This window comes from Brassica oleracea, chromosome C7 (genome assembly GCF_000695525.1).
Source record: "Brassica oleracea var. oleracea cultivar TO1000 chromosome C7, BOL, whole genome shotgun sequence".
NCBI lineage: Eukaryota > Viridiplantae > Streptophyta > Magnoliopsida > Brassicales > Brassicaceae > Brassica > Brassica oleracea.
The window spans coordinates 18,933,238-18,941,836 of NC_027754.1; the positions used below are offsets into that span (position 1 = coordinate 18,933,238).

The following is an 8,599-nucleotide window of genomic DNA, read 5'->3' on the forward strand; positions in this document are numbered from 1 at the left end:
AGTAAGAACAATATGAATGAAGAACAGTTAAGATCACTTATTTGTCGTTCAGTTCATGCGGCTAACACCCTACAACCCTAAGCAAGCTTAGCCTACTACTCAATCATATAGCAGGATGACACATACATGGTTTCTGAATAATACTGCATATAAAATAAAGTAGAAAGACAAGGGTTCAGGATGATCTTCTCGTGAGGATGAAGCCTTCTCCCTTACAAGTTGCTTAATCCAAAGAAAATAGTTCTAGGTCTCTTGCAAAAACTAGCGTAAGAAAAAGAAATGATAGCATAGGCCTTTTTATATGGAGGCGATGGTGATAAAGAGATAATAGGGAGTGGAATCTAGGGCAAACTTCCGGAATAGAAAGTTTCCTTATGATCGGGAACAGTCAGACGCTTGTTCTCTTCGGGAACAACCTTCGGGTTGTTCTAGATGGCTGTTATGCATCAAATCCTTCGAAACGACATCTGACTTCCTGAATCTCTCTTCTTTGCTCTTTCACCTGCTCCAAACCTGGAATGATATCAATTAAACATGAATTAGGACTGAGAATTAGCTCAAAGCACACATATAATGATATTAAAAACACCATATATCAACACTTCTCGGTGTACATTTCCCGGTGGACACTTCCCGATGTACACTTCTGGTGTACACTTCACGGGTACATTTCTCGGTGTACACTTCTCGGTGTAGACCCAAATTTCCAATTGTGCATTATATCCCACATTATTTTCAAATTGAGGCAATTATTTTTTAAATGTGAGGCATTTTTATTCTTGACGAGTGTCATAAATTGCTAGAATCACTCGGTATGCTGATCTCTAACATCCTCGTGTGTAAAAATATCTCACTTGCCTGTTTTAACATATCTAACACTTCTTTATCAGACATGAGAAGGGATGTGCAAGAGATTTTCAAGATGACTCCTCACGACAAACAAGTTATGATGTTCCCATAAAACAAAATAACCAATATTAAATATTTTATTTAACAGCTTATGATATTTATAAGAATTTTCTAGTGCAACTGAAAGAAAAGTTATATTTATGTTTACACAATTTAATGTTTAGCTTAGGAATTATGATATAGTATATAGTATTTAGGATCTATAAATTATATATTATAAGGTTGAATATATGATTTATATTTAATATTGCATTTTATTTCATTTTAATCTCTTTGAATGCACTTAAATATTTTTATTGTATATATATATGTTCATTAATATGGGTTAGATGACACATTTTAAGAGCTTGGATCAAAAATCTAAAGAAATATGTATGTTATAAGACTCTAGGGCCAAAATGAAAAGAAACAAAACAAATAATCACCAAATATGCAATTATGAGAAACTTCGCCATTGTTGTTGTTGCCCTTGATATGAGGCACGACGACGAGAACTGAGTGTCTACACCAATGTACGCTCCGATATGCATCACTCGCATGTATACCTACGGTGTACACTTCCAGTGTCTCAGCTTTCTTCCTCTCGTTCCTCACTATTAAAAATATTATATATTTTAATATATATTATAAATATTTTAATTAAAAAATCAACAATTCAGTAAACTTTCTAAAACATACATCACAAACTTTTACCACCTTTCCTATATTATTTTACTCAACTAACTTACTAAATCTTCAACTCTCAGTTACAATCACAAAACCAAAAATATAAGCGTTGATGGTAAGGGAGATAGATATGGATAAAATAGGTATGTGGTTTAGATTCAAAGATTTAGGGTTTTGAGAAGATTTAGGGTTTAAGGTTTTCAGTTTAGGTTTTTTAGTTTAGGGTTTTGATTTTAAGGTTTACGGTTTAGAGTTTAATGTTTATTGATTACAGTTACATGCGTGAGTTTAGAGTTTACGGTTTAAATTTTAGTATTTTAGTTTAGGGGCTTTTGAGTATATTGATTATGGTTTAGGGTTTAGGGGATGTAGTTCTCAGGATATATATTTAGAAACTACATGGTACGGAAATGTATAATTTTAGTGGTTTATTATCTTAGGATATATAATATTAGGTTTAAGGGATGTAAAATGTTTGATTTAAGGTTTGGAGAGTAATAAGATAATAAAACTAAAGCTTAGCTTTTCCTTTCTTAATGTTGAGAATGTACGAGCTTTTAAAGAATGAGTAATAAAGGTAATTAAATAATAGTAAGAGTGTGGCAATACGATAAATTAATATACTATGTAAACTAATAATGTTAAAATATAAAATGTAACTTAAAGAAGCATTTTAGATAAAATATGCCCAGTGTACATTTTAATTAATAATGTTAAAATATGCCCGGTGTACACTAAGGTACACCTTGGTGTACACTACGGTCTACAATTTCGTGTACGCTCGGTGTACTCTGCGGTGTACACCGCAGTTTACATAATAGTTTACAACATAGCGGTGTACACTGCAGTATACACTGCGGTGCACGCTCCGGTGTATGCCTCTGTGTACGTCCTCGTGTACGTTTCCGTGTACGCTCCTGTGTACGCTCCGTGTACACTCTAGTATACATTGATGTACGCTTCGGTGTACAATAAATGAACGCTCTTTGTACACTAGGTGTACGTTTCTATGTACACTCTAGTGTACATTAGGTATACACTCCGGTATACGTATGTGTAAGCTCTGGTGTACACTAAGAGTACACTCCTTTGTACGCTAAGTGTATATACTCATGTATACATTACAATTTAAGGTTATGTTTTGAATATCTGGTTTAGGGTTTAGGTTTAAGGCGTAGTGTTTGATATAGGGTTTTTGGTTCAGGTTTGAAGATATATAGGGAGAAACTATGTGTAAAACTATGTTTGATTTAGGGTTAAATAGAAAACTGATTATAATTATTTCGGGAACTAAAACATGTTTAGTTTCAAAATTTCATATTATTATATATTTTAAATATACATTATAATTATTATAATTAAAAAAACAGCAAACTATCTAATACATTCATGACAAACTTTTACCACATTTTCCTATATCATTTATGTCTACTAACTTTTTTTTTTCTTTAGTCTACTAACTTACTAAATCTTTAACTCTCAGGTACTATCACATAACCAAAAAAAATAAGCGTTGGTGGTGAGGGAGATAGATATGGATAAAATAGGTATATGGTTTAGAGTCAAAGATTTAGGGTTTTGAGGTTAAGATTTAGGGTTTAGAGTTTTCAGTTTAGGTTTTTTAGTTTAGGGTTTTGATTTTAATGTTTACGGTTTAGAGTTTAATATTTATTGATTACAGTTACATGCGTGAGTTTAGAGTTTACAGTTTAAATTTTAGTATTTTAGTTTAAGGGCTTTTGAGTATATTGATTATGGTTTAGGGTTTAGGGGATTTAGGTCTGAGGATATATAATGAGAAACTACATGGTATGGAAATGTATAATTTTAGTGGTTTATTATCTTAGGATATAATATTAGGTTTAATCGATGTATGTTTGAAGATATATAGTTAGAAACTACGTGTAAAATTAAATTTGATTTAGGGCTAAATAGAAAACTGATTGTAACTGTTAGGGAACTAAGAAATGTGTGATTTCAAACTTTCATATTATTTTATATTTTATAATTATTTTAATTAGAAAATCAAAATTCAGCAAACTATCTAATACATACATGACAAACTTTTACCACATTTTCCTATATCATTTTAGTCTTCTAACTTTTTATTTCTTTAGTCTACTAACTTACTAAATCTTTAACTCTCAGTTACTATCACATAACAAAAATGTAAGCTTTGGTGGGTAAGGGAGATAGATATATGGATAAAATAGATATATGGTTTAGAGTCAAAGTTTGAGCTTAAGATTTAGGGTTTAGGGTTTTCATCTTAGGGTTTAGTTTTTTTAGTTTAGGGTTTTGATTTTGAGGTTTACGGTTTAGATTTTAATATTTATTGATTAGATTTACATTTTTTAGTTTAGAGTTTAGGGTTTGAAGTTTAATATTCTAGCTTAGGGGCTTTTGAGTATAGTGATTTTAGTTTAGGGTTTAGGGGATGTAGGTATGCGGATATATAGTGAGTAATTACACGATATGAAAATGCATAATTTTATTGGTTTATTATCTTAGGATATAATAATAGATTTAAGTTTAGTGTTTGAGCTTAGTGCTTAGTTAGAATTTCTATATATGGGTATATACTTTAGGGTTTAGGGTATATACTTTAGTGTTTATGGTATAGAATATGATATAGTATTTAGGGTATAGTTTTTAGTGTATTGGCTTTAGTGTTTGATTTATGTTTCGAGAGTGTATATATTGTTTAGTGTTTTATATTTATGTTTACAAATTTAATTCAACGTGTAGCTTCCGATTTTTTATTTAGTTTATAGTGTTTAGGATCTATAAAGTATATTTATAAGGTTGAATATATGATTTATATTTAATATTGCATTTTATTTCATTTTAATCTCTTTGGATGCACTTAAATATCTTTATTGTGTATATATGTTCATTAATATGTGTTAGATGACACATTTTAAGAGCTTGGATCAAAAATCTAAAGAAATATGTACGTTATAAGATTCTAGGGCCAAAATGAAAAGAGGCAAAACAAATAAGACACCAAATATGCAATTATGAGAAACTTGGCCATTGTTGTCGTTGCCCTTGATATGAGGCACGACGGCAAGAGCTGAGTGTCTATATCAATGTACGCTCCGATATGCATCACTCGCATGTACACCTAAGTTGTACACTTCCGTTGTACACTTCCGTTGTACACTTTCGGTGTACACTTCGATATTAGGGTTTAGGCAACTAGGTTGCCCACATTCCCTTATTTGTTGCGAATGTGGGTCGTAACCAAGTTGCCAATTTTTTTGCTTTTTTTCATTTTGGCTCAGTGTCTTAAAACATACAGATTCCTTGATTTCCTTTACATTTTTGATCCAAACATTTAGATTTTAATTTATACCCCTTTTACTGAACACATACAGGTTTACATATTTAAAGTGATCAGTATTTTATGTTCATTGTAAGTTTTTTTTCGTTTTACTCTTCTTTATAAACCATAGTAGTAGTACTTTCTTGATCACTGAGACATAGTTCTTTGTCCAGTTAGTCGAAAATATTCTTTAAAATAATATGTGTCTTCATCTGTTCATCTCATGTTAGTCAAGCAACTTTACAGGATCTCGAGCGACAAATACGGAACACATAGTGTATCTTCAGAGGCAAGATAGGAAAATCCAAGATTATTAGGACAATAATCTGAAGAAAATCCAAGAGATGGGAAAATAATCTGAAGTTGGCAAATAATTTTGTATAAACGTGTAAATATATATTTGTGTACGAAAGATATTACCAAATAATTAACTTGGTCTGGTGGAACCGGGTGCTTATGGTAACCAAAATGACTCGGGTTTGAACCTAAGGTAGTCAGTTTTTTGTGTTATATTTTTATTTTCTCTCATTAATGACAAATATGTAATTATATTATCTTCTTCTTCTTAGGGTTTTCGTTTTTTTTTGCAAATTTTCATGGCCGCCGAACACGACTCTAACATGATTATCATTCTTTTCTGCAATTTTCTTACCGTTTGTGGATCAAAACATCAGATTTGTTATCTGACATCTGATTTCAAGACATTAGATTTCAAAAAATTAGATTTGTCATCAAAACATTAGATTTTTCATCGTACGGCGAGGACGGGCGACGAAGACATAGCACGACAGAGAGAGCTGAGGACGCAAAGGAGGAGACGACGCAGCACACTAGAGGTCTAGGAGAGAAGCTGAGATGACGGCGGCGGAGGAGAGTGAGCCCAATCGCGATATGTAAACAATCCAACGTCAACGAGTGGTGTTTGGACGAGATTGCGACGGTTTCGTTTTTGGACCTGCGATGAGGAATGGAGCTTGTCATGACCATGGATTCCGGTGAGAGCTTCGGCGGAGAGCTCGAGGGAGAAGACGGTAACGTGCGAGATCTGTTGCCTTCGTTTCTGTCGAGCTCATCCCTGCCAATGATAAGCCTTGAACGCATAAGACAACAATCTGGAAATTTAACATATATTACCCATATGTTAAAGTTATATAAGCCAAAGAGTACAAGTCAAGTATAAGTCGTATACAATATATCCATATATACCCGTTTAGACATCACTCCGTTTAGAAGCTATATAGTCATTTCTAACCTAGCGCGTTTTGGAACACTGGTTTTGTATAAGTCGATTAGTGGAAGAAAATCAGGCAAAACTATATTTGGTTATCTGCCCTAAAGAAGTTTATATAATTTGAACGTATAAATATTAATTTTGGTCAGATTCAAGGTTAACTAAGAAATCGAATTACAAAATGAAACTAAAGGAAGTAATGTACTAATTGGAGTAGAAATAAGGTGATGGGCCTGATGGCAAAGCATGTGAGAAAGGTTTAATGTCCTTTATTTTTTTTGTATTGAAGCGCCTGAGCTTCCCTCACAAGACACTATCCATCTCTTCTTCAATTTTATATTCTTTGGTCTTCTGCAAGGGAAGACTAAACCTTTCACCTTGCCTTCTACTTCATTCCCCCTCTCTCTCAATCTAACCAAAACCACAGTCGATATGGCTAAGGAGCTTGCAGCTAAGGCCAAAGAGGCTTTCGTAGACGACGACTTCGATGTTGCTGTTGACTTGTACTCAAAAGCCATCGACTTGGATCCCAATTGCGCTGAGTTCTTCGCCGATCGTGCCCAGGCCAACGTCAAACTCGAACACTTCATCGGTAACTTTTTCGCTACGTAATTGAAAAGATGATACTTTTCTTGAAGGAGAAGACAAAGGAGAGACCTTTTATCTTGTTAGGGTTCTGGGTTTGATTTGGTAGTGCCACGTGTATGGGGAGGAAACAATGTATCAGAATTTGCTTTGATGAGTTCAATATTGAGTCTCTTTGTTTTGTTTTGTGATTGCTTTTTTAAAAGGAAAGAAGGCCACGTCAGCAAGAGGGCTCTGAGGGAGATTTCGAAAGCGACTAGGATTTTTTCGCGAAGGTTTTTGCGGCGGCCGCAAGGTAACTCCTATGGCGGCTTAGGCGCCGGGGGACTCTCCTCCGTCGACTCAGGAAGGCACTTCAACCCATGTTCCTCTCATGGGTAAGAAGTCGTATGTGAATGCAGTGCAAATTAAGCAGGTTTTGGAGAATCATGTGGTGCGAGTTGAAGTTGTGGATGGGGAACCTACTGTAGAAATACCAGATGAACTCCTCAATTCAGTCCCGTTATGGGAGGATGTTCTGGAAGGCAGAATTTCTCGATCCAGCCCCTCATGTATCAAGGATCCATATCCTTGTCAACAAGATATGGCCTCTTGGAAACAGTAACATAAAAATTGATGTATTCCCGGTGAATGAAAGAACAGTTAAGTTTCGGATTCGAGATGAGCTAACTCGTAAGAGAATTCTGAGAAGGGGCATGTGGAATATTGCAGGGATCCCTTTGATTGTGTCGAAGTGGTCTCCAGCCGACGAGGAGGAGGATGAAGATGAGCAAGAAATAAAAATCTTGCCTATGTGGGTAACACTTAAAAATGTTCCACGTAAATTGTATTCCTGGAAGGGGATTGGTTTCATTGCTAGTTCAGTGGGAAAGCCTGTTAGACTACATCCCGAAACTGAACTGTGCTCAAATTTTGAGGAGGCAAAGGTGTTTGTCAACGCAGACATGACAAAAGAGTTACCAAAGCTATATAAATTCAAGTCAAAGAAAGGCATTAGCGCGGCAGTGGAATTCTCATATCCATGGCTGCCTAAAAAATGCTCTTTCTGCTCCAAATGGGGTCACCCAGGGATGGAGTGTACTAAGTCGAGAGCAAAGGAGTCGTTGGTTGCAGGAGATCAATCTGTGGGAAGTCCTGAAAAACCATAAATACGGAGATCGTAATTATGAAGGAACCCAAGGAGCGGATGAAGGAGGTTGAAACTAGGGAGGAACCAAAGGAGAAGGAATTTTTCTGAGGTGCAAGAGGTAGAAGAGTTCAAAGAATAGAAGCAGAGGCAGTTCGGTACCATGAGGGAAATCACTCATCTGACGAGACTATTGCATCAATTTCCTCGACTGCAGAGGAGTCAAACTGGAATCAAGTGTCACCAGGAAAAGTAGGAAGAACTTATGAACAAAAGCAAAATTACACAGTTATTTCTCCATCAAGGTTTCAGCTTCTAGCGGATGATGGGGATCCGATAGGTAACCGTGCGGAAGAGGAAGAGCAGAATGACTTTGAACAGGGTAGTTCGGCTATGATGATGGATGAAGTTGAGGAAGGAGAAATTCTCAGTAAAGAGGATATTGTTGGGTAACCAGTTAACAAGGAAGGTAAGATCAAGAAGAGCAAGCTTTTCGCGTAGCAAAAACAATGCAACGTGCTGTGGGAACCAAAATTCGCACTGTCGATTTTCGTTTAAATAAAGAAAGTAGGAGAACCCTAGAGGTCCCAGATATCTAAATTGCTCTAAGTGCTAAGTTTCCATACTGTCGAAATCCCCCTTTGCCTCTCACCTAGGACTCCTTATATACTTGCTCCTAGGTCGGTTTGCGCCTTTCCCCTTCTGCCCTTAAGCCGTCATAGCTCAAAAATGGAGATATTCCAATTTTCCCGAT

The 8,599-nt window shown here is 35.4% G+C and overlaps 1 pseudogene; it reads left to right on the forward strand.

Annotated features, from left to right (window-relative positions):
- The first annotated feature begins 6,566 nt into the window (after positions 1–6,566).
- LOC106305176 overlaps positions 6,567–8,599 on the forward strand; it is a 15,399-nt pseudogene continuing 13,366 nt past the window's right edge.